This window comes from Anopheles gambiae, chromosome 2 (assembly GCF_943734735.2).
Source record: "Anopheles gambiae chromosome 2, idAnoGambNW_F1_1, whole genome shotgun sequence".
Classification (NCBI taxonomy): domain Eukaryota; kingdom Metazoa; phylum Arthropoda; class Insecta; order Diptera; family Culicidae; genus Anopheles; species Anopheles gambiae.
Genome location: NC_064601.1, coordinates 87,844,845 through 87,870,414, shown reverse-complemented (window position 1 = coordinate 87,870,414; position 25,570 = coordinate 87,844,845). Strand labels below are relative to the sequence as shown.

Here is a 25,570-nt window from a genome sequence, read left to right as displayed (position 1 = left end):
TCTGGAATGCGTAGCTGTGTTGGAGAGAAATTAAAAAAAAATAACGTTGGGCAGGAAAGTTTGACAACACCGTTTAACAAACATAAACGTGTCTAAACTTGTGCCACGGAAAAAAACAAACAAACAGCTCGAGCACACCCAAATCTCCCATTTCTATTCCGTAGCATGATGCAATCGACTGATTTGCCTGAGCTGTGCCTAATACAATGTTTGGCCGAGTGCGGTTGATAAGCGAACCGACCGCTATCGGCGCGAAACGTGCTGCACAGCACGGAGCGCAAAAAGTTTATCAACATGTCGGGCAAAAATTAGCGAAAGAAGCTCTTTCCACTTGCCGTGTGTGTGTGTGTGTGTGTGTGTGTGTGTGTGTGTGTGTGTGTGTGTTTGTGATAGTGTCCTTGGTGTGCTGGAGGTTTAAATTTAGCGCTGCTCGGGACTGATGCTGAAAACCTCGCCAAGCTGATTATGAGCTTGAGTGGCAGTTATGGGTCATTAATTAGTGTGACCTGAGAGCGGAGTCAGTGGGCAGGGCACGACTTTGAGAGATGTTTTGTAGAAAAATAAATCATACAAATACGCTTTTTGTGTGCACGAAACAAAACATAAAGTAAGTTTTAAATCATCAATATTCCGCAGGAATCCATCCTCAGCCTCCATAATCGATCGTAATTGGGCTCTATTACGGTAATAACTTCCTCCGGGCACTTTTGCGCTAACCAGCACAGCGAGATGTATGTATGTAATTCAACTAACCAGCCACCAATCGTTCGCTGGAGTTCATAATTCTCCCCCTAACATTCAGCTCGTTTTGAAGGAGCGAAAATAAACTCCCCATTTATCCGCCGGGCACAGCAGTCAACCAAACACACCTTCTGGCTGCATTCGTTTTTGTGGTGTAAAGTACTTCGAAGTGAATTTACCCACTCGTTACATCGACACACACACACATGCGATTGGACAGCTCCATTACACATCGACTACCCTCGTCGAATAGGAAAACATTCAGCAAAACTCCCCATTTCGTTTTCCGCTCTGTCTGTGTGTGTTGGTGTGTATACTGCCATCGGGAAACGATTTTCAGCGACCCAGCGACGTGAAAATTTATTGTCCATAGTATCATAAATTTCCAACACCATGTGTCCCGAAACCCTGCACGCGCAAAGTTTTGGGTCCGCCCGCCCGCCGCTTGTGAGAAGCGAGAAGTGCAAGCGTTTTAGACGTTTGCACGTGTCCTAGAGCCAAGCCCGAATTTTCGGTTCCAGGTTCCAGCAGGAAGCGCTACGAATGCAACGGAGCTTGTTTATGGCATCCCTACCCCCCCTCCCCATGGCACTGTTTTTGGGGAAACTCTATCATCCCGTTTTAGTTCAATTTCAGCAACTTGTCGAAGTTTGTGAGCAGCAATTGAAGTACACTCCCGGAGTACACAAAAACAAGGAAAGCCTCCCCCCAACGGGAAAACGATGACCAGCACCACTTCAAGCGCAAGCGCTTTCCCATAGACCACATGGCCCGTCACCCCGTATAGCTTCGTGTGCTGCACTGGCTAGAGAGCAGACAATAAATTTCCATTTTATTACCATTTATGACTTAATTTGGAGTAACTGCTTTCCACTGCTTTCTCCCGTGCGTTGTTGTTGCTGCAGGCCAATTTAATCGAAAACGGGCGAACACGATGTCCCAGAAAATGGGCACGGGCATTTGAAGCATGGCCGTGTCGTGGATACACCGAAGGACATTGCAATTGCAAAAGCCGAGCGGGGAGAGACCGGCGGTGGAACACGTTGGTATAAGTGGAGGTATAACCACGACCAAGAATTAATCATCGGGAAGGTTTCAGAGCACAAAACATTGGCTGTTGTGCTGTTGGCGATAACGCAGGGTGGAGATCGGGTCGGGCTGGGAAACAATCATGACGCATGTTACAGCAAAACGAGCTACCCTTCTCTTGCTTTCCTTCGCACCAACCTGTTTAGGTAGAGTGTGGAGAGCCCCGGTGCTCGTATGTGTTTGTTGGCAGCATTTGCATCCACACCAGCCTCCCGTCGGCCTGTTATCTTGTCACATTTTTCATCGCTACATGGATGACTGAAAAGTACAAAAAAAAAAAAAACAAAAACCGGCTCGAAGTTCCCATTTAGCTTGGTAAGCGGTCGGCGAGAGTCATAGGGGGATGGCTGTTTGTTGTAGTGTTGTTTTGTAAATTTATAACAATAATGTAATAAACCCCGGTAATTGATGACTACCGATGCAGTGCTCCTTCTTTCTTCCGTTCTCCTCTCCTTTTGCATGCACCTATCTCCCCTGAACTCGATTCGCAAAGCATGCCACGTGACCACGTTGCGATGGAAATATCCAGGCCAGGTTGCTGCCAAGTTATTCCCGATTGCAACGTGCCTTGTTTGCGGTGCACAAATGATCCCATTTTGTGAGAGGACAATTAAACATTTCAGCCCTTTTCAGCTATGACACGTTTTAGAGGCAAAGCAAAGGTTTCGTTTGTTTGTCAATAGATGGCGCTGCTAATGCTAGTACTGTTCCACTCATGGTCGCTGTACCACTCCTTCCCAGGAACACCACCGGAACTGTTTATTGGGAAGGATTTGCTCGGGATTAAAGTGTCACTAGTTCGCACAGTCCGCCGAGCATATTGATTTCCAAGAATTGGGGTTCGCTTGAAATCACTCGTCAGTATGTCATCTGTCCAGTCTGTTTTTTGGTGTGTGGAATTGTTTGTAGAAAAGATTTGGAAACCACTATAACCGCTCACTGAAAACAGGAATCTAATGCCCGAGTAACATATGCACTATAGAGCCGAGTTTTAATATGTGGGCAGAAATGCTCTTGAATGCTTCCGTTCGCTATTGCCTTCAAGCGTCGTGCAAGGTGAGCAAACATGTGACACCCCTTGCATATGAGGGTTGAATGGTGTGTGGTTTTTTTTTTCATCTTTCTATATCTTCCATTTGGAATTGAAATGGCAATTCAAAATCACAAACGAAGGAGCGCTATAATCCGTCCACCGGTTGCGAGGAAGAGGAATTGGCTCTCGTTGCACAAAGAAAACTGAACTATTTTCTAGCGCCCACACATCCGTAAATGCTTATCGTTTCGAAGTGATTTTGGGGTACAACTTAAAAGCGAATGCTTAGGCTTGGTTAGTCCGGTTCGAGATAAAATCACACTTAACGATTTCAGTTTTACGTGTGGCTTTCGTTAAGCGAAAAAAACTCCAAACTGTGCTGCGTAGGTTGTTCAGGAAAATACATTCACATACAAATCGCGCTACTCAGAAGGTTCGAACGATCGTTACACCCTCTGAGAGCAATTTATTGCAATAAAAAAGTAACAAATCCTATTCTTTTGTAAACTCACAGCATAGAATTGATGTTTTATGTCGTTGTAGATGCTGTTGACGAAGACTACTAGACAACACAGGCTTTAAAAAGGCTCGTTCACCTCAGGGGATGTCTTAAGAACTAGGACCTTTTTTATTATCAAATACAGAAATCACTCCTCCTAGCACATGTCTGACATGTCGGCTAGACTTTTGGAGTCAAGTCTCGCTGGTGTGTCCCGCCAGTCACTAGACGGTTCCTTAATTTTATCGAATTTTAATGACGTGAAGAATGCAAAGCCCGCGCGTCACACGTACACGAAGCAATCGCGGCCCGAACCTCGGCTCGGGCAGGTTTTGATTCGTCCGTGCGGCAAATTTGAATATTTTATGGTATCGAAATCGATCGTAAATTTTCCACCCGTCTCTAGCCGCACCGGAGCACACGGATCGAGAGAGCGCGCAAAGGATCGCCAACCGCTTCGTTTGCCGAAAATGTAGCGCGGCCCACGATATGGTAGGCGATTAGGTCCATTAGGTTTTGCTCGATTTGGTTGGAAGTTGCTTTTGGGACGTTTAGGGCTGGAGCGGCGGACAAAACAACAAAAAAGCGAGGAAGAGCAGCGCAGGGAAGTAGACGAAAAGGCTGTGGGGATTAAGGTAATAAAGTTTTATTGAACAGGTTTCCACCGAACTTTGTGGTTTTGTGATCGTGGCACACAGGGGTTAAGGCCGAAACGCCGTGCGAGTATCCTCTTTTCCTGCTTCCTTCGGCCTGTTGGTCACCGATTGAAACCGATCTCCACGATCAAAGGAAGCAATGGGAAGAAGTAGAAGAGGAGGAAGAAAACGATCGCTGGGCCTTTGCCGTCTTCCTTCGCCTAGGAAGCGAGAAGCGTACGATCTTCGATTACATTCGAACCAGTGTCGCTCTTTCTCTCGCTTCCCCGTGGATGGCTTCACGGGGTGTTCAGGTTACCAGTCGCAGGAACCATCGCCCAGACAGAGACAGAAAGGACAGCGTGCGGAGAGGAAACACATGTCAGCATCAATGTCAAGAGCGAACGCAAGAAACACAGGCACCCGGTGCCCAGGACCGAAACCAATCGAATCAACCCAAAGGAATGCCCCGGTACGACCTCTGGCGCGCTGTGCCGAAGATTCTTGGATGAAATCGATACTTTTCAAAAAATAATCACAAGCAAAAACAAGGCCGGGGCAGAGGGCAGATGAAGCACGGGCATGGGTAGGACACAACCTTTCTGATACGACGAAAACCACACTCGAAACGAAAAGAACAGCCCAGTACAAGCACCACTTGGTTCTGTGCAAGGCAAAGCGATGGCAGGAGTGCCTCGCGTCTTACCATCTCCAAAATTTCTATTACAGCATAAGAACCAACCGTCGTCGTACGGCTTCGCTCGCCGCTCTGCGTACGAGAACTTCCCCAACCGGGAACGATACTACGCCCTGTGGTTTTGTGTATGGGTTTTTGGGCTTTGGGCCACTTTCGGTACGCCTAAGCACACCACTTAAGGGCGAAGAGCGCGCAAACTGCGCGAGATTCCCGAGAGCTCGGAAGAGCTGTCCCAGCCGGGCGAAAAAGACCCTTCCCAACGCGTTGTTGCGTCACCGCCACTGGAGTGCACTTGAGATGCGGGTTCTTTCTGGGCAAATTCGATGTCTTGCGTTCGCTTGATTCTTTCGTGTACCGTTGGCAACGTTAGCTCACAGGCCGGTCAAACTCCAGTCCAGTCAATCCCCGTGTTGGTAGGATTTGCATTGTCGCGAGCATTGGCAGCTGCAAAGACTTGTCCCTTTGCTTTTGACTTCCCGCCCAAGTACTCGCGCACACAGAAGGGACTCAATGGTTGGACTCGAATCGAACCCGGTGCCCCTGTGACGCTAGCCTTTGTTTACACTCCTTAGCTCCCCCCCTTGGCAGTGAGCGAAGGGGCCCTCCCACCGAGCAGAGTCGTAGCCGGCCGTCGACGCCAACGCGACGAGATGCGGCTTAGCTCAAGCAACACCGTCACAGTCCACACCGGCAGGAGGCCCCGGCAGCTCGTGTGGTTTAGAGGGCGCGCGCTCGCTTAAAAATATCATCGCAATTTAAACACATTGTGGGCCGCGCACCGGGGGCGCAGTATGTGGAGGTGGTGGAGTCATGTTGTGAAATTAAAATTGTCCAAACCCCTTTTGCCGTGTCTGTGTTCATGCCTGCTGCTGCTGCTGCTGGGTTGTAGATCATATTTCGTGTGAGCCGCGCTCGGTTCAAAGCGGAGCAATCGGAGGGAAACCCTTTCGCTACCGGGGGCATCTGCGGATATCTACGGCTTCGGTTGATGGATGTCATCTCCACATGGCACGGTTTTCTGTTGCTTTGCGACCGTGTCTATGCTGTCCCCCAGTTTTGCTTGCCTCCTAGATTGATTACCCTCTCTGGGCGTTCTAGCTGAACCAACAGAGGGGCTCTAAAGTTTCAATTAACAAACGACGATGGCAAAAAAAAAATTAATTGCATCGGAAACTAGTCAACCCTGGAAACTGGAGCCGGGTGTGGGGAATCTTTTACTTCAGCACGGTAGTCCTGCCATTTGACAGCCGCCCTCCCGGAAGGGTTGTGAAAAGACAAGAATGCTTTTTCTTGTCTATTTGCTAGCTGCTTTCCATGTCACAGGAATAAGCTCTTAAATATCAAAACCAACAACATCTTCTCATCATAATTCTCCATCCGGTGAGAATTCGGAAACCAAGCCCCAAAAAAAAAAACCTTCCCACAAATCTTCATTAACGTCTCGAGCACCTTTCCAATACTTTGTCAGATTTTCCTCAACGATCGGTTCTCTGCCTTGTTTTGATCTCCTAACCCCGGCGGGCGTTAATTATTCTGCCCAAAAAAACCTTCTCCCACACACGCAAACTGCGGAAAGGATTCCGCCACATCATCGAACATTAATCAGTGTGTGTGTGTGTGTGTAGGTTTTTTTTTCGCGCCTTACATGACGCCCACCTACGACAAACCGCTCGACGCCACAACGGATGAGAGCAAATCCACACCGCTGGAGCGTTCACGGTGAAGCGAAAGGGTTGGCGAAGATCATTAAACAGGTGAAGGGAAGCAATTTGGCCGCCGTGGCGAAGGAGGCGCAGACGTGCGGAGGCGCAGAGTTGCTTGCGAAGCGGCCGAGCCCTTAACGAAGGATCCCGTCCGCCGGCTATTGGACTATTGGCACATCAACACACGAAAACACTCCGCTACACGCTGCATAATGATCGTCATCAGGATGGTGGATGAAAAATGAGCGGCAATGGGCTTCACCTCCGGCAGGACAATAAATCAAGCCACGGCAGGCCGGGAGAAGGGAGATAGATATTAGGCACCAGCGGCACCAGACGCCTTCCATCGATATGGAAATTGGACAGGTTTATGGGGCCGCGCTGATCAATCATGCTGGCCCGCGTCGGGAGTAAGACATCAATCTGAATGGCGAGTGAAGTTGGCGAAACGTCTTCACTTGTGTGATGTAGTACGGTGCATTTTGTACTCAATATTTGATTGTTTTGCTTGTATATTTCGAGATGATCTAGGACTTAACTCCCAGGTCTTTGCCGAAATAAAAAAAATAAATGCTGTCTTCTGAAATCCCAAAAGTCCTCCAAAAACTAAGAGTCTTTCCCAAACAAAACCCAACAAAAGCCTTGTTGTTCGCATGCAAGCGACTGAAAACCCCCGAAATAAAATGTCAAAGATTGAAACAGCAGCACAACAAAAAAATTAAAACCCCACCGCTGCACCGCTCTCCGCACAGTCCCGAAAGGAATGCAATTGGCGGTGCATTTTTCCTCCGCTCGCTTGCATTTCCCCACAACCGAGTTGCGTGCGAACCATCCCGAAGCAACAAAAAACAACGACATGAAAACATGATTTGACCTTTTCAAAATCGCTGCCGAGAATGGTGGTGTGTGTGTGTCTGTGTTTGTGTAATGGGTTGCTACCGTTGAAGCCGGAATACGCGTTAGTTGGCGTCCGACCATCTTTGCCGTGGCCCGCAAAGCGCTAAAGCGAAATGGGAAGCGAGCCGAGCTAAAAAAAAAGAAAAAGGAGACTCTTAAAAATTTGTAAACGCAGCAACAAAGGCATGCGAAATTCCAGTGATTTCTTTGAAGATTTTGTAATTTTTTGCGCTGCTGGTCCAACTCCAACATGGGCACCGGTTTTGGCCAGCGAAAGCTTCTCCACGCCTTTGGCTGGAGAGGATTTTGGTATGTTTTCGTGGACGTGTCGATAAGAAGCCGAAGCCTCAGTGACCATTTGACCGCACAACTGAAAGCCGATACCGCCCCACCTCCTCCTCCTCCTCCTCCTCCTCCTCCAGAAAGGCTTTCAGGAAGGCCTTGGAATGCCTGCCGGCTGGTACTCATAATTATAGGTCAGTCCCGGGCAGCTCCCCGGCGAGGAAGGAAGGTTGTTGTTTTTCGTGTTTCAGCTTCCACCGCCTCCGGTGGTGGTGCCGTCGATGGCGCGGACGACATTCGATACATATGTTTCGGTTTGTGGTGTGCCATGCCACACAACAACAAAAAACAAGCGGGAGAGTTGCCTCAAGCCTCAAATGATCGGTTTTTTTCTGTGGTGGTCTTTGTAAAGTTGGAGTTTACCTGGTCCGTCTTAACCGACCCGAAAGCCCCGCGGCAGGAGTTAAATGATCACCGAGACACCGTGCCGCAGCAGATGGTTCCGATTTGGGTGGTGAGGAACTGAGATCCCTTGGTGGGGTGTGGAGCGGGGTTCTGTGAAGAAAAAGAAAAAAAAGAATTAGATTTAGAACCAAAAAACCAGTGACTCAAAAATGTGTTTCTGCAACATATGGAGCATGATTTGTGTTACAAACAGTGCGCGCTGTGCCGTACACCATCCCTGGTTTTTACGATGTGACGGTTTTATTGCGGGCCCCCGGTACGTTTCTGCGCCTAGCCATGGTTTTGTGCGCTTTACGCACCACCGTCACACCGTTTTTAGTACACCCGAAGCGTACAAAACTGACGTGACGTGCTCCCCCCGACTGCTGCAAAGCGGTCAGCGCAAAACATAAAATTTGCACTTTAACACAGCCCAAGCAATGCTGCAACAAAGCACACAGAGAGTGCAGCGATTTTATTTTCATCGTTGGACCCGTTTGCGCGGACGATGACATTTGATGTTTGCCAAATGTGTGTGTGTGTGTGTTACCATATGTGTGAGTGGAGTGCGCGAATGCATCCTGCAACTGAGGCCGAGCAAATGATTCATCTCGCGCAATTTTATGCCACAAACCGCATAACGCCGCAATCACACACATGGTTGTACGGTGTGTGTGTGTGTATGCTTTGGCAGCGTTCCAATGTTTCGGTGTTGCCTTTTTACTACCCAGATGGTGCCACGGAACGGCGCCAGCTCGCCACATTATGACAAGAGAGCGATGGGGAATGGGACGACTCTTACTTTACCCTTTTTCCCTGCACACACACACAATGTTCTGATGACGATTGGCACAGCACATACACACAAAAAAGGCCGCATCTTGCACTGCACCGTACCACTGTCCCTGCAATGGCGCGCAAGAAACCTTTCAAAAGTCTCACAGGGCCAGATCACAGTGGCACCGGAACCCCAACCAGTGGAATGATGATCGTCCGACTTCGTTACCAATTTACCGACCGTCGGGGGTTTTGGGGCCCTCCCTTAATTTACTTCCATTACCGCTCGAATGCATTCGAATCTTCGACCACTGTCGGTCGGAATCACGGCACGATAACAACACCGGCCGACCCTTCCGCCGGCCACGGTACTCCGCTGGACTCGATCGAAATGGCGGTGCAAGCGAAACGGTTTTACCAGCGCCGGTCCGCGCCACCAGCAGCACACACACACCACACCATCCGCCTAATGGACTCTCGGAAATTCGAAATTATCTTCCACCGTTGTGTACCGGCCAGTGAATGTCTGTGTGAACCGTGTCTGTGTGTTCGCTCATAAATTTCCAAACCCCTGAACGGATCGCGCAGCATCATCAGCGCAGAGCAGCGCAGGGAAGACGCGATCAAGTAAACCATACATAAGCACCCGCAACCGTGTGTGTGTGAGGGAAGGGTTTCTTTTGCGGGTCTTCTTCGCGTTTCGATCTCAAAAAACCCTCCTCCTCCTCCTTCACCTCAGTTCCTTCCGCACGGTTCTGTCAGCCGAGAACCGAAAACCCATTTTCGGAGCATGATTGTGGGCCTCCCGACGGTTTCGTTCTTAGCCGTGTGCGCTCTCCACGCGGCGGAATTTCGTGCGGGCCCGGCCCTTCGCTGCGCGAGCGTTCTCCCACGTCGATCGGACGTGGAACCACACCACACTCTCGATTCTAAGCACGTAAAGATCGGTTTCTAAAATAAAACCGGTTCCAGGCCTCCCGAAAACCCCTTGCGGACGAGCCGGTTGAGTGAACTGTTGGGTTTGATTGCTGCCAGTGGAGGTAGTGGTGGTGGTGGTGGCGCGGAGAACAACCTGCCCAACCCCTTCAGCAGGGGTGTTGTGGAGCACGCGGGAGGGTTACAAGAAGAAGAGCTACAGCAGAACGATAGTGCGTGGCGCGATTGATAGGTAAATAAGGCATTCGAGCATTCGGCTTCCAGGCTTCCAGCAATGAAGGAAGAAAAGGGGCAAGAAAGCAACATCCGATCGTGTTGATGCTAACCAAACGAGCGATTGTTTTTTTCTTCTTCTTCTTCTTTACGTCGGAAGCGTTGTCTGGTGTATTGCCCCCTGTTTTCCACACACACAAGATCTCGGAAAGGGGGTTTGGTGAGTGGTTTCCGAGCAAACAGGTTCTTCTCGCAGTTAGATTTTCACGTCTCCGAGAAGGGGCGCGGACGGGGCCGCGGACATGTTGCTCAGACAAACGGTCGCTGATTTGAATAAATTAATTAACGTGCGGAGAGGGCAGCTACTACACACGCACAAGCGATTTTTTGGAGTTCTGAAGAATAACGATCGAGTGGAATCGAAGAGCAGCGAGGTTTTTGGCGTATTTCGTTAACGAGAGTCTAATGATATGGACTTGAGCGAGGCAAACTAAGAGGTTAAGTTTGCCTACATGATGTCTAGTCATAGGATATTATGAAGGTCCCAAACATTCATAAATGGTTAAAAGACAGCCGCAGCATATAGACAACAATATTCTTGGAGGTTCTTAAAGCAGTAAGCTAAATTGTACATCAAATGCTGTTTAAAAGCTACTATGAAGTTGTACGTAGACTTACTATAGAAGTTCAGTCTTCCATAAATAGTCCAAAATTTACAGATATTCAACGACTATGAAGTATCCCTCTCTCACACACACTTACAATAACCTCACACAATCATTCCCAAAAATGGTCCAAACCTCCTACTTCGCTTCATGTTCTATGTCCAAACTTCCATTCGTCATCCCGCACCTTATCACTGGCAGGCAATCTAAAGCCCCCCATTCCTAAAGCGTTAAAGTATGCTTTCGTGAAAGAGAGACAGAGAGTGTGGGTGATGAACAGAAGAGAACATAAAAAAAAACGGCTGACGTCTATTTCAGCCAAAAAATTCCTCCCTCCGGCCTTATTTGGTCCCTTTCGCGTAATGGGCTTCCCCTTACCACGTCACACCGAAACACCACACAAGGGTAAGGTGCAAAATGGTAATGTATTCGTCACCGGTCATCAGTGGCGAGGCAATGAAAACCACACGAACACACACACACACACAGCCGGCAAGCCCAACAGTTACTTCGCTCTGACAACACCGGCCGATCGAAATCGCCGGTCGGCTCCATTTGTGTGGGTCGTCTTATCGCCTGGCGTAGCATAAATTACCTTTTTTTCCTCCCCCAAAAAAGGATCAACTCCTGCCGTACCGCTGCTCCCGAGCACGCTACCCAGGCACCCAGGACGAGGCAAACACCAAATTTGGGCTTTGTTTTGGAGGGGTTTTTGTCCGAATATTAACATCACGGATGTGTGCCTGGTGTGACCATTGAATGACACCTTGGTTCTTTTTCGATTTTCCCCCACAAGTTTCAGACTCAAACACACTCGGAATCTTGAGTTCAGGAAAATTGACCGAATAAATACATACTGATCCGTCCGGTGGCGATGGTGTGCGATGATGTTCGGGGACGTGACGTTATTTTCCCTTTTTCGTAAGCGGTAGACGATAAGGTGTAACGGCTTCCCTTTTTTTTATTCCCTAGGAGTATCAAAGTTATCAAAAGGAAATCGGAATAATCCCCCCGAAGCGTTGGCCTGGCTCGGGCTAACCGTGGACAGAAATTAGAATCTCATTTCCCAGTGGCGGTCTCACGGTGTATTTGCATCACAATTCCCGAACGCTCCGAACGCCCTGCAGACGTTTAGGACCCCGGGCCAGCGTGCGGAACGTCGTGCGCCAACTCCGCGCGCGCGGGATAAACGGATTCGGTGCGGTACATCCGGCTTGATTTGTATTCCGTAGCACAGTTTCGTCTTGCCTTTCCCTGTGTATCAGCGTCCTATGCCGCTAGGCGAATAGAACCCCTTTTTCAGAGTTTTTTTTTAAATAAGATTCTCCTGAGGAACTACCCAGAGACCCTAGACGTGGATTTCCTTCCTGAATCGAGCAACTCTCTTTTCGGAGCTCCGCGCAGACGTTCTCGACAATCGGGACAAAAAGAGGGGGAAACTTATTACCGAATCTAACGGTGCACGCTAATCGAAGCGAGTTGGAAAAGTAAAGGAATCAAGGAAGAACACACAATCCTAGAAAAGGCACTCCGTACGTTCGTTAAGCAATGGGAATGCCAGAGGTCCTACCGGTAGGATTATCGTCGCCTTATTAAAATAATGCTTCTATAGCGGGGTAAAAGGTAAGATGGAAGCAGCTGCAGCTGTATAGTACTGCTGCAAGAATTCAAGACCATCGAGCAATGCTTTTCTTATTCAAATTTTCGTCTGTACCGAATAATGTTCCAGTGCAGTGTGAAACATTACCGAAAGTTCGACCCGTTCTCACGACGACCAACGATGACTTCATGGTGTGTTTGTACGAAGAACGTTGATTCCTATCCGTTAAATTGCAGATAGCATTTCTCACGGGCTCTCTTCCTCTGGAAGTTTCTAAAAGACAGCCGTCGTTTCACGTTGACAACTTACTGGACATCTTTTAGGGCGTGCAGGTGCATTCCAACGTGTCCCAAAATGAATTCTCCAATTCCCAAAGAATCAGTCAATTCATCTCGTCGTGTGTCTTCTGCCGTCTTGCGCTGGCCTAATGAGCTCCTATTAAAATTTTATTAATTTGATTGTTTCGCCTGCTATATTGAGCAGGGCAAGGAACCCCAAGAATCGATCGCAAGTTTGGCGGAACTGCATCTGTTTTTCTCATGGATGACCTTCCAAGAAACCACCGTCCAAATGCCGCGTCCGTTCGTTCTAGGAAAGCGGGGACATTCATTGTCATTCCCGGGCAGTACCCGGTGCGTGCGCCAAATCGCCCGCAGCCAATCTTTCCCACACACACAAAATCGTTTCTGAGAGGCGCTTCACAGGGAAAATTAAGACACGGCCCAGCCGGCGCTAGATGCACCTGTAACTGTACCCAATCCTCGCAGGCTGATCGAACGATCGACGCTGCGAATTGGGATACAAGGTAAAGGGCCCAAAAGCAACAGAACCATCCGCCCTTCGCACATCAATATGCCGCCAAAGGGCAAATGTTTTGCTTGCGTTTTCGGACAAGGTCTTAATGTTTTTAGGCAATTTGGTGTGTGTGTGTGTCCCGTGCCAAAGAACTAAAGGGCGGCAATAAATTCTACCCCACTCCGCTATGCTTCGCCGTCTCCAGGAAACCCAAAACATAAGCAGAGAAGGCTTTTACACGAAACATGGTAAAACCCATTGTTTTCGCTGTTTCGATGGTTGTAGATCTTCATCTGTCTAGTTGCTTTTGGGTGGCACAGACCAAGTAACGCAAAAACAAGCTTTGTGGTTTTGTATTTTTTGTTCATTTTTGTGCGGTTTTTTGTGTGTCTTCTGTCTGTATCTTCCACTTTATCCGATAAGTGCAAAACATAAGCAGTGGCACCTCCGCTTCCCCGAGGCCGGGTACGAGCTGATCGACGAGATAGCTCTGCGCCGAAGTGGAGCAAACGGCCCCTTCTGCCCAAAAACTAGGACACACTTTGCACGCGGCCTGCAACACAAAATGGTGCGGGTGTGGCCAGTATGATTTACGGGTGACGGGACCCGACGATACGCCATAATCATCGGCCGCAACCGTCTGATGATGATGATGATGATGTCTCGATGTCAATTGGCTAACAAGGGCGAAAGGGCGCCACATTATTCGACGCGCGTGATAACGATCGGTCCATTATTAGATGAGTGTGGCACACCCCTCGGTAGATTGGAATCCCACCCTGTGTGTGTGTGGGATGTTCGAATGCGTGTCGGCGAGATGATGGGTTGCCAATGCACCGCGTGTGGGTGCGGGCTTGCCCTGGCTGTGTTGATGCACTTTGTGAAATTACTTACCCGAGCATGGTTGGTGGCATGGTGGCAAATGACAATCCCGCGGGCTTCAAAGGCGTCATCTGCGCATGAAAAGAGAGAGAGGGAGAGAGAGAGCGAACAATGCATAATAAATTAATATTGACGTTATAATTCGTTCTGGTGAATGATATTTCAATTATGAGTATGTAGAGGAATAGGGAGTTATTCCACAAGAATGTTGAAGTTCAAGAGTTTTGATTGGGGAACAATTACTTAATTTTTATTAGTAGAACAAATAAAGTGTTATTGCAATAAGCGACTTAACATCGTACTTTTTGGCTTCCGAGTGACGTAAAAAATAATAAATGGCACCCCATCTGTTTCATCTCGCCTCAGCACAGAGGCACGGAGAGACTAATGTGCAGCATATTACTCATGATCTGCATCTTGGACTGGACATCCGTGCCTCCGTAAGGACGTAATCGAGATCATACATCTTCGTGCGAGGGGGTTGAACGGTCGACTTGGGAACCAAACGCAACCGATAAATTGAAAACAAAATTCGATCGCCAGAGAACCCGAACCGAACGCACCTCACCTGTGAGTCTCCTTCGCTGCGCCTCGCTTCAACTCACCGTTCGCACTGTTTGCGCGTTTTGCCAGTTCCAATTCCAGAGGAAGAGATATTTCATGCAATTTCAAAGCACGCTGCAGCAGCAAGGGAAGCAATAAATCCAATTATTCTCCAAAAACTGCTCCCATATGACCGGGAACATATGTTTCGCACACTGTGTGTGTTTTTTTTTTATTACTACACCACAGCCCCATGGTACTACACATCGGAGGAACCAGCGAGTTAGCGGTTATTAAATGTTATTTTTTCTCCCTCTCTCTCGTGATCTGCTCGTGCCGTCAGCACAAAATGGAGTGCCGAAGAGCGCATGTTTTCTGCTTGCCTTTGCAAGATGCAATCAGCCTCGGTTGCACTTAGGCTTCTGAAGGTGGTGCAGTTTTTCCTTCCTCCCCCCTACCCCCCTCCTACCCCAGTTTGTTTCCTTCGAGTCCTTAATGGAGCAAATCGGTTTGCTCCTAAAAAGCGGATCATAAAAATGGCACGGAGCGAGGCCGAGGCACTGCGCCATCCATCTTATCGCGATCGCCTTCTGTCGGCCATTTTTACACCACGGGGAAATGAAGCGAGCCCCCTCGCCCCCCTCCACAAAACATGACTTTACGCCTCCCAGACATCATCTGCATATTCCGAAGGGGTCGATTTTTTTTTGCGTAGAACCCGTAGAAACGTTTAAAATAAAACCGTATTCCGGGGTGCAAAAATAAGCATCAATCCTTGTGGATATTATTAATCGTTCCCTTTTTTTTCGGTGCACAAGGAGGTAAATTGAGTAAAGTGTGTTGATAAATTAGAACGAAAATTGCGAAATTTGCCATTACTGGAAGAGCAATGAATGGTACAGAAGCGTAAGGATTACACGTGCACCAGCTGCGACGCATTGGAACATCTGCCTGCAAGCAGCAATGCATCTCAAGAAACGGTTCGTTCAAGAGCTTGCACATGGGTGAGTGTGTGTGTTTTAAAATTTACATAAAACCCTTCGCCTTTCTTCAACTTTTCAATTATGTTGGGCTTGATGCTGTTGAGCATTATTATTATAATGTGTAAGCAGCAAGCCCGCCGTCATCGCCGTCGTCGACCGTCGTCCATTCAAGGCTAAACAACAAGGGGCTAAAATGCAAACCCCCGGCCACGCCAGCCGATACACGGTTACGTAAACAAAGCATGGCCCCTTGGGCCAAAGAAAGCATGCCCAGCTGCCTTTGCACGGAGCGTAAACACGGGCTCCACGCGGGAGAAAGTGCACCGTGAGCGTGAGCTGCATATACAAAACGGGTGTGCTAGCTGTCCTCGCAGCCCGAAACGGATCGGAGCAGCATCCGAAATAAATGCATTAGGCACAAACAAACATTGGAGTCCAAAATCGAGAGTGTGTTTGTCCGCAGAAGCAACAGCGCATCGGTTTGTTTATCTTCTTTTTTTTCTATTTTAATAAATTGTAATGATTTATGCTTACCATACGGGTTCGAGTGAAGGGTTAAGAGTGGAAGGGGGAAAAGAGGGAAAAACAGACTCTGTTTACTTGGCAAGATGGCACAGGCAGCAACAGTTCTGGCAGCTGGCAGCAACACTTCCCACGTGTGCCACAGTAGGTAAGGATACAACATGTGACTCTCAATATGAGCAGAAGGACCTTACTGAAGCGGTTAGCATGCAGAGTAGAGCGCAGAAACAACGGCAATCTTTGAAAACTGATGTCTATTTTCTAAACATCTTACACATTTAAAAAATCAATTGCATTAAACTAACTCAGGCAAAACGCCCATCCCTCCCAACTGTCTTCTTCCATGCACAAAACACAAAACCCGTCACTCACTCAATCGAAAGTCAACACAAGAACGTCCCCAAACAAGCGGGTGGAAGACGTTGATTGCACATTAGCATTCCTTTGCCAAAACAGGGAGGAAGTCGTGAAGGGAGTCAATCTGTTAAAACATAAGCAGTTTCCTCCCTGGTTTTTTTGGTTTATTTTTCGGCCCTTCCAACACACTGATCATTATTCTGCTGATGGTGTTCAAACGATTTTCCAATACACTTACTTTGCTTTGGGCTAGAGGTGAAGGAAGAAGCAGGAAAATTGAATACACTGACACTTCTTTCCCCATTGAATTCCATCACTCAAGGCAAGGTGCTTTCCGAAACGTTCTCTCTCTCTCTCTCTCTCTCGCTGTCCCGCTCGGAAGAGTTGTGTTTCTGTGAGTGTTTTATATAAATTATGTACGGCTTGAAATATGACGAACCCGCGTGGTACCATCCCCGCGATAGATTTCCACCACAACCACGACCACCAATCGCTCACGACGGCGCACACACGCGGTAGCAGATGAAGTGAAAGAGTTGTAAGTTCGTGCCGTGAGTAGATAATGATTGAACCAGGGGGCTGACTGGCTGGCTGGCTGGTTACTCTTCTTCCCGCCGCCAGCCGGAAACCGGGTCCATCCATTCGCGCCGTGTGTTTAGGTGATGGTAACGCATAAATCATTATTCTGTTTGGTGGCTGCCTTTTTCCTACCAGCTCTCATCTTCCAACCCCCGGGCACAGCGCTCACGCTAAGACAAGTGACAGTCGCACGAACGGTCCCAATGAGCGGAAGATTCTCGCTCGATTTTCACGGCGCTCGATGTGCCGGGTGAGGTGTGCGGGCACACCAGGAATGCTGCTAATTTGCATACAAAGGAAAGGGAAAGAAAAAAGGTGGCAACCATTTCGGTCCGGTCATCGGGGCCATACTTTCGGGAGGTCCCGCGGTGGTTCGTGCCCGTGCGCTTATCTAATTAATTTATCTTTCGTCATCGTCGAGTGGCCGGGAAGACGTCATTGGTGTTTCGCTGCTTAGTTGTTTCACTTCTTTTTGGCCAACCTGCGACCATCACTTCATAAACAGTCAGTGACAGTGACAGTCACCTGCCAGGGGCATAGCTAAAGAATAAAACAGCGGGAAAACACACAAGTGACAAATTTGCTGTTCGTTAGCAGAACAGAAGGAAGCTTTCGGTTTGTGTCTCAAGGCAAGCGATTTTTTGTCTTTATTTTTGTGAAAACAGCTTATCGAGCGTCTTAAAAGTGCTGGGTAAACGGTTTAAAACCCAAAAATTACAACCAATAATCGCATTGAGCCCAAACAAACGACATTAAATGACCGAAAATCAATTTGCTGTGCTGTTGCGCTTCTCCCCTCCGGGACAGACAATGCTGGTGCCCGGCTTGTTAATACACTTCTGTCCCGAAAGCGAAAGGCAAAACAAGCGCTCGAATTACCCCCACGCGTGGCCTGTGACCCCGCGGTTGAACCTACGAGGGCACATATGCACATCATTTAGCGTGTAGAATTGATTATTACAAATAAATTGGACCTTACTCGACGGAGGCTTCCCGCTCGGAACGGGGCGCCATGGAAAGCCACTTCTACAAGCGATGGAAAAAGGAGCTGAAGAAAGGGCGAAAAAGCAGATGCTTTCATGCCGGGCCGGTAAAACATAATTTCGTTAACTCACCCCTAGAGCTCCACAACACGGAGACAGCCACACACCGCTACAAAGGAGCGCCAGAATTTGATTCGATACACGCGCGCGCTAGACCACTCGACCAACACCCCGATCTTTTAAAGTGAACGTAAAATATGGTGCAGATAAAATACGGCACCGGAATGTCGGCACGCAACGCAAACTAAGCAACAGCCCGCCCGCGCCCGCGCCAAGATGTGTCTATTATTATTTAATTTAATTCTAATTAACTTTAATTCATTCCACCTCCAACTCGCGAACGGCGAAACATTCCGTTTTTCTGTGAGCTCGGTCTGGCTCCATCTCGTTTGCTTTGTTTTTAAAGTTCTCTCAAAAGCGAAACAAAAACCTTTGACTTGTTCTTCAGGACCGTAGCATAGCGTTGTGCAGGCGGCCGTTGATTACGTCGCTGATTATTGATGGATGGTGCCCGCCGCGGGACGATCGGCAAGAAACTTAAAGGGATCCGACGTTCAGGATGAGGATCGTTTAAGGGATCATTTGTCAGAGCTGTGAGCGCGGTAACGAATTGTTTATTGATTGGCTAGACTGGAAGCTTATCAATAGAAGCAAACCGACGCTCTGCACCTATCAATCTTGTTTCTTACTCAGAATTAATAAGAAAACAATGAAGCATTGTCAAACAGTTTGATTTAATCGAACATATTTTTCCGATTGGAGTTTTGTCTAAAAACTGATATTTTGATACAATTTCCACTCGCTTGATTTGTCTTAGTGACACAGCTTAGTACACACTCTGCATTGGACAGCTCGCAAAAAAAAGGAACAACATCCAACTGTCAAAGTTGAAGTTGTGTAGGCCCCTTTGTTTTTCGTTTCCAGCCGAGCTTAGGCATACTTTCATGCTGACACCGATTATTACAGTTTGCTCCAGTTTGAGGCAAAGCGATTTTGACAAGTGGAGTTGATGGATTGAGGTTTAAGACCTCAAAACCAATTTATTTATTCGCCAACTTTATCTTCAAGCTCAGTGGCTGTTGAGTTGATAAGAGAATGAAAATAAATTAAAAAGCTTCAAGACACGCGCACAGTGCGACTCTTTGTAGTAGCGGTTGCAATAACTTGGTACAATTTTTCACAATTTGAAAACACACACACACTCGCACACAAAACGCCGCCAAGAACTCCTCACAGGCACAGCACACAAACACGTTCTCCGTTGAGATGATCGTTGTGCGAAGAGGCGGCCAAGTGGATTTTATTACATTTTTGTTCGCGCTCCTTTGCGTTATGTTTTTTTTCTTCTTCTTTCTATTAACTTCTGCCCTGGCCCGTCGTTTGATGAGAGGGACTCCGCAAGCGCAGCTTCACCGTCCGCCGACGCGACTTGCTTGAGCGCGAATCAACCGAAAGTACATTAAAAAGAAACAATACGAGTCAATACAAGAGCAAAACAAAACTCCAATACACACTCACTCACACACATTTTCTAACATTTTAATGTGCTCCCGCCATCCTTTCCCTTTCGCTCGAGGCCCACCCGTCCGCCAACCGAGGTTGGAGTTTTTTTTTTTGTTGTTGTGTCCGTTCCATTCCGCAAAACTTCCACTCCGCCCGGAACACTGGAATGGTGCTGACGCGCGGGTTTGCCGGCGGTGTTGCCTTCCCTTCGAAACGTTCGAAAGACGAAAAACTATACACACACACTCCAAAGCATACACTCAACACGCTTCGGTCCGGCCCAGGCCCGAGGGGTTGTGTTCTACGGGAGTGTGTGCGCACACACTCACACACACCCGCGGCTGGTCTAATCTTGGCCCGCCCGTCCGCCTCTAACTAGTCCTTTCCGCCAGTGGGTTTCCTTCCCAGCATTAGAGCACTTCTCGCGCGCTGTTAGCTTTACTTCGCTGCTCCGTTCCAATGCGCGCGTGTACTTCTTTTCCTACTTCTGTTCTTCTGCTTCTCGCGGGAAGATTTGTAGCTTCTTCTCCTCTTCTTTTTTCCTCTTCTACCTTCTTTTCCCCGGCATCACGGTTTCCTCTATACTTTACGCGCTTTTCAAGATCGGCCTGTGTAGGCTTTCTGCTTCTTTGGCCAGGCTCTACTACACACCTTCCCGTCCCGTAGTTTTACCCGGTACCCGGTTTCTTCTCGTACTGCATTCACCTCCAGCAACCCTTTGGTTAGAAGTTTAGAGCAAGATCAGTGCGGCAGAGGGGGAGCAGTCCCGAGAGTTTTTTTGGAGTTTTTTTTATGGTCGAGAATTATTTTGGACGTCGTTTTAACCTTCTCTTTCGTGCGTTAGAAACACCAAGCGGGGGTAGGCAATGGAGGGATTTGGAGGGATTGTGTCTAGCACAACCACCCCCTGCCACCCTCACTGCGCTCGAAAGAAGAAGAAACAAAAAAACACGAGCCACATATGGGAGGCAGGAACAAACACACACACGCACATATCGAAAAAGCGACCGATGAAGGTCGAGATCAGAGCTCCAAAATCTCGAGTCTCGAGTCGATGAAAAAATGTGTCTGCACGTCTCCGTGTGCGCGGAAGATGCTCTTTAGAACGGTCTTGGCGGCCGCAAGATTAAGTGTGTGCGGTTGAAGATATGAAGCAGCGAGGGAGCAAAAACTGGAAACTGACGACGACGACGACGACTGAGAAGAAGTTGTCGGTGCTCGATTGGATTTCATTTCCCCGCCCCTCGCTCGCTTCGATCCTCCAAACTCCAAACGGACCACGACGGCTGCCGTCTTCCGTTGCCTTCCACAGCAAATCACTCGCACTTTCCAGCAAGCCAACGCTCGGGTTTTAGCAAACGGCTCTATCAGCATCTCTCCCACTCTACTATCACCGCCTGCAAGGAAGCGTGGTTGGACGGGGTGAGTTGGAAGGAGACTTCGAGAGTTCTTTGGGGCCGCTGATTTCATCGCTACCGTTCGCTGCGGAATCCACGCACGCACGCTCGATCGCAACCGCACGGACGATCGCGCGCGCGCTCGTGTGCGTTCTTGTTGCGCTTTTTTTTTTGCTGCGCTTCCGATGCGAGCCAACGTGATAGCCATTGGGCTATATTTCTTTGTGCTTACAAATTTGTATTTTTTTTTTCGAGTCGAGCTGACGTCGAGTTTGGTTTCAATCAACGAAAAAACAAAACTCATCACTTCGGCTAGCATAAGCAGTTAATTTTTTATACTACTTTTGCTGCACCAATCATTAATTATTTCGCTTCTTTCTGTTCAATGCTAAAAAAGCCTTCTTTTCTTTTCCCTTTTTTTCCTTCACAATATTTAAAATAATTCTTACAGTGTTCACAAAGCAAGACAATCAAGAAACGCCGAATGAAATGCTATTCAAGCCTCATCGGCTTGCTCAACACAGCAAAAAAAAAAAAAACAAAAAAAACAACAAAGACATAACAAGCAAGGATCGCTTAACAATCGCCACAAAGTTAACCGACACATGCCACTCATGCATCGCAAGGGATATCATTTTGACACTTTTGTCGATAATTTGCGCTCCTCGAGCAAAACGGGACGGCCCACTCGAGCAGGTGCACACCAATTCCATCCGGCGTCAACTCGGACGGCGCACACAGCAGCGCACAGGTGAAAGCAATGCGCCCGTGGTGAAAAGAAATGCCCCTTGGACCGGGCGAAATGATCCTTTCCTTCCCCATTGCTTTAATCGGAACGGTACGATCTCCGTACGCTGAGAACTCGATCGGCCCTTTCTTTCCGTGCCGGAAGTGACGCGAGAGAAAAGAAACAACAAAGGTGACACAGGCACTTCAACACACTCACACTCGCGTCAGACGAAAGCAGGTGAATTTTTGGTGCGCCAAAGTGAAAATGTCCCATATAACCAAGATACCGAAAACGCCACCAATTTCTTGTACTAAAAATCCAGTTCCTTCAAACAAAGCTAAAAATTATAAGTTTGGTAGGTTAAGCCACACGGCCACAGAAGCGCTCACTTCAATGTTGTTGAAGTAAGTTTTAATACACGGGTAATTCATTTGCTCAACATGTTTCTCCCCAAAATATGTTTAATTATGCAAAGAAAGCGCTTAAATGTGTGGGTTTAAGTTCGTTTATTGTAAAACATATTTGTGTGTGTTTGTTTACTTGCAAATGGACTAATTAATTTCGCTGGTCAGAGCACAGTTTATGGATTTATAATATTGCCGACAGCATAACGTAATGTAAGTGAATGAGTTAAAGTAATCGATGTGTTAAAATCCTGTTAAGCATATTGACCCTAGTCCGCCTTTGATCCATCTTTTCCTCGTCAACATGTTTGGAAAAAGGTGGGTCAAGCGCGGGCAAGGTCAATACATATGATCGGAACTAACAGCTCCGATTGTTCTAAAATTTGGTGGATTAACGACTGAATCGACCACCACTAACCCACGTGGGTTTGAAGTGGCTTTACAGTGGGTTAAGGCCGATTTGGTTATTTGGGGTAGAATGGGCTTTTTTCTTTTTCTGTGCTTTGGTAGACACAAAAAAATCGTTTGCGTTGCAAAGAATTTTCAGAAACTGGCATAAATTGAGGCGGACTACAAGTGAGTTGTTTTGTTCCTCAAAGTATCGTCATGAAAGCATATTTTATCAAACTCATGTGCTGCACTTGATGCACTGTTTGTTTTAAAGTATATTCTCTTTTTGAATGGACCCCTCACACAGAATAAATTTTTTTTTAAAAAGTTGAACATTTTGTACAAATTAAGGAAAAGAGCTTACCATTTCATTCGTTTAAGCACATTAGATTCACTTTTTCGTAAAGGGCTTTTAGGCTCAACACTCAACCCTTGCAGTCAGTCAGTTCTTCCACATGATTTTTTGGGTTTTTTTTTAACTTAAAAAGGCCATAATTTCCTTTTGTTGAGTCTTTTTTGGCATTAATTTAGCATGGGACAAAGGATGATAACGAACGTTTTACAAAATTATTGCAGTCTTGTATTCTCTTCGTTGGTGTCTGAATTTTAAAAATGCTTCACCACTTTTCACTGATTAGCTTCAGAAATCGTCACAATTTTTTATGAAACTAACTAAAAAAAATCACTCGCGACTTTGCCGATTTTTCCGATTGGCTCCAGTGTGTGTTCGGGTTGAAGATGGCCGGTTTAGGGATATCGAGAAACTAATATGAAAAACCCAAAAACATTTTTCCCATCAAACGCTGCGTTTTCTCATCAGACTTGTTGGTTCACAGTTGCTGAGTAAAAATCTTCCCTCAATTTCGTGCCCGGCACAGCGTTCTTTGTGGAATAAAAATTCGAAAGAAAAACTTTACACCATTGCACCGAATTTTTCTCCGCAAAACCTCCGCTCGCGAATTTCCGCCGACGCGTTCGATTCCGTTTTCCGTTCCGACCCGCCAGCGGAAAGCCAACTGGAAAGTGTCGTACACCGCACGCAATCTGGTTATTTTTTTTTTTTTTAATTTTCGCGACGCACACCCGAGAAGCGCAACAAAAACGCACCGAAAACACGCAACAAACACGCGATACTGCACTGCTGCTGCCTTTTTCTTTTTCGCTGTGAGCTTAGATTTTCCAACTCGCTTTTTCGTGCAAGCCCTTTTTCCTACTGGTTTCGATAAAAAATCATTACGTGTAACCTTGTGTGTCCGTGTGTCCGTGTATGTGTGTGTTGGTACGTGCGTGTACCTTCCTTGGCCACAGGACCGGGGACTTGGTGTCAGCGCGCGCACACACAACGGGACACAGCGAACGGGGCACGGCAGCAGACGACCACGGCGCGACTGTACGGCACGAACGTTTGAAATAAAATAAAATTTCTTCCCTTAAACTGTGCCCAAGGAACGTGTCCACGCAGTCGGCCGCGCGGCTGAGACGGCACTACACCGCACGCCCTCTCGCTCGGTCACCCACGGCAACCCATCGCACGCACGCACACACCTTCACGTAGCGCGAGCTCACCCTCAATTCACTCGCGGGCGCGCGCGCTCTCTCGCTCTCGTTTGTGGGTGCTCTTAGCACTATAGCACTTTCTCGCTCGCTCACTCACACACGGCCTCACCCTCGTCAATTGCGCACAAATACACACACACACACACACACACAGATCGGTTGTGGCGGTGATGGTGGTGGTGGTGCGTGTACACAAATGAGGGGTGTGCGATGGGCAATTGCACTTCCAATTGCACTGCAGGCGCATGCGTCGTTCCGTGTGTGGGGCGCAAGATGACGTGAGATGACAGATGTTGTTGCCGTTTCGCTCTCTCTCTCTCACACACACACATACGTTATTTCCCACCTCGGCTGTTTGTGAAGCAACGCAAATACAGTATGGGGTGGGGATTGTTGCGTTGGGGTGTAAGTAAGTGTGTGTGTGTGTGTATAATGGGCAAGTGTAAAACGTTCATCCCCACTACCGGGCGCTCTTGTACGTACACGGTCCTCGCTTCATCCCTTCCAGTCGTTCCGGCCGGCGTTTCGCTATTTGCGACGCGATTTTCCCGCTGGTGGGGGAGGAGTGCCTACCAACACACGCGCAACCGTTCCCTTGGTTCGGTGTAGCAGTACCAAATTGCGAACAGTGAGGGAAGGGAAAAGAAAAAGAATCTGCCTTGCGCAATTTTACAACCAGCGCAGCGAGAGAAGCGAGAGGGAACGATCGAGCCGAACGAAACGAGGCGGAGAGAGCGAGTGCGAGCAGTGCGGAAAGCAAAGCAAGCAGTATCAACAGCAGCAGCAGCAGCAGCAGCGGCAAAAACTGCATGCGTCTCCATTCCAGCATTTCCTCTTGCTTCCGTGCTTGCAGCCCCGATCCCCCACCACCGAAGCCGGCCGGAGCAACAAATTTTGACCGAAAACGTGGCAAATTTGCACCCGCGACGCAATTTCTACAGTTTGATGCGCTGTGCAACGCGGTGCATTTTGTGTGTTGGTGTCCCAAGCACACACACACACACCTCTACACACACTCCCGAGTGTGTATCAAAATCACGGAATACGCTTCCTAAATTCCTCGAAAATGGTTCGAAAATCAGCCATTCTCACCCCGCAAACACGCACCACCTTTTTGCGCGCACATGGCTAAAGCCCGCGCAAGTCAACCCACAACCCACCTCCCCGGGGTCAAAAGTGTATCAAAGCGGCGGGCGCGTGTGTTTGTGGAGCCGCCGGGCTTGGTGGCTTTGGGTGGACGATAAGGACGATGCGTTTCTGTCTACCCTTCCTGGTGCGGTGTTTTGGGTCATTACTATTGTTGTTGTTGTTTCGGTTTGTAGAGACTGCCGGCCAACGAACTCCTCGATTTCATGTGTGTGTGTGTGTGTGTGTGTGTGTCTTTCCACCTCATCAGCAGCATCACGGGCAGCATCATCATCATCATGGCGTCATTGTCGAATGACCAACTTTTTCCAACTGTTTTTGCACATACACACCCCTCACACACCCTTTACCCTTTCTGCTTTCCATCCCCCTTTCCGGAGGGATGAGGATTGTGGTCGATTTTTTCCTCCATTAGCCTCCGGGGTGGCCTTGAGAGTGCGTTTTCTAGGTTAGAAAAACTGTTTGCACTCGTTCGGGCTAGCGCGAGGACATGACGGAGGCTTTTAATGTCCACCACTCCTAAAAACC

The 25,570-nt window shown here is 48.0% G+C and overlaps 1 long non-coding RNA gene across 1 annotated transcript; it reads right to left on the bottom strand.

The window, feature by feature from the left end:
- Positions 1 to 7,524: 7,524 nt before the first annotated feature.
- LOC133391289 (uncharacterized) lies at positions 7,525 to 25,251 on the bottom strand. The gene is made up of 3 exons (XR_009764781.1): positions 22,704 to 25,251; positions 13,901 to 13,959; positions 7,525 to 8,131 (listed from the first exon to the last, which is right to left on the bottom strand). It is a non-coding gene; the product is annotated as an uncharacterized LOC133391289 (long non-coding RNA).
- Positions 25,252 to 25,570: the final 319 nt, after the last annotated feature.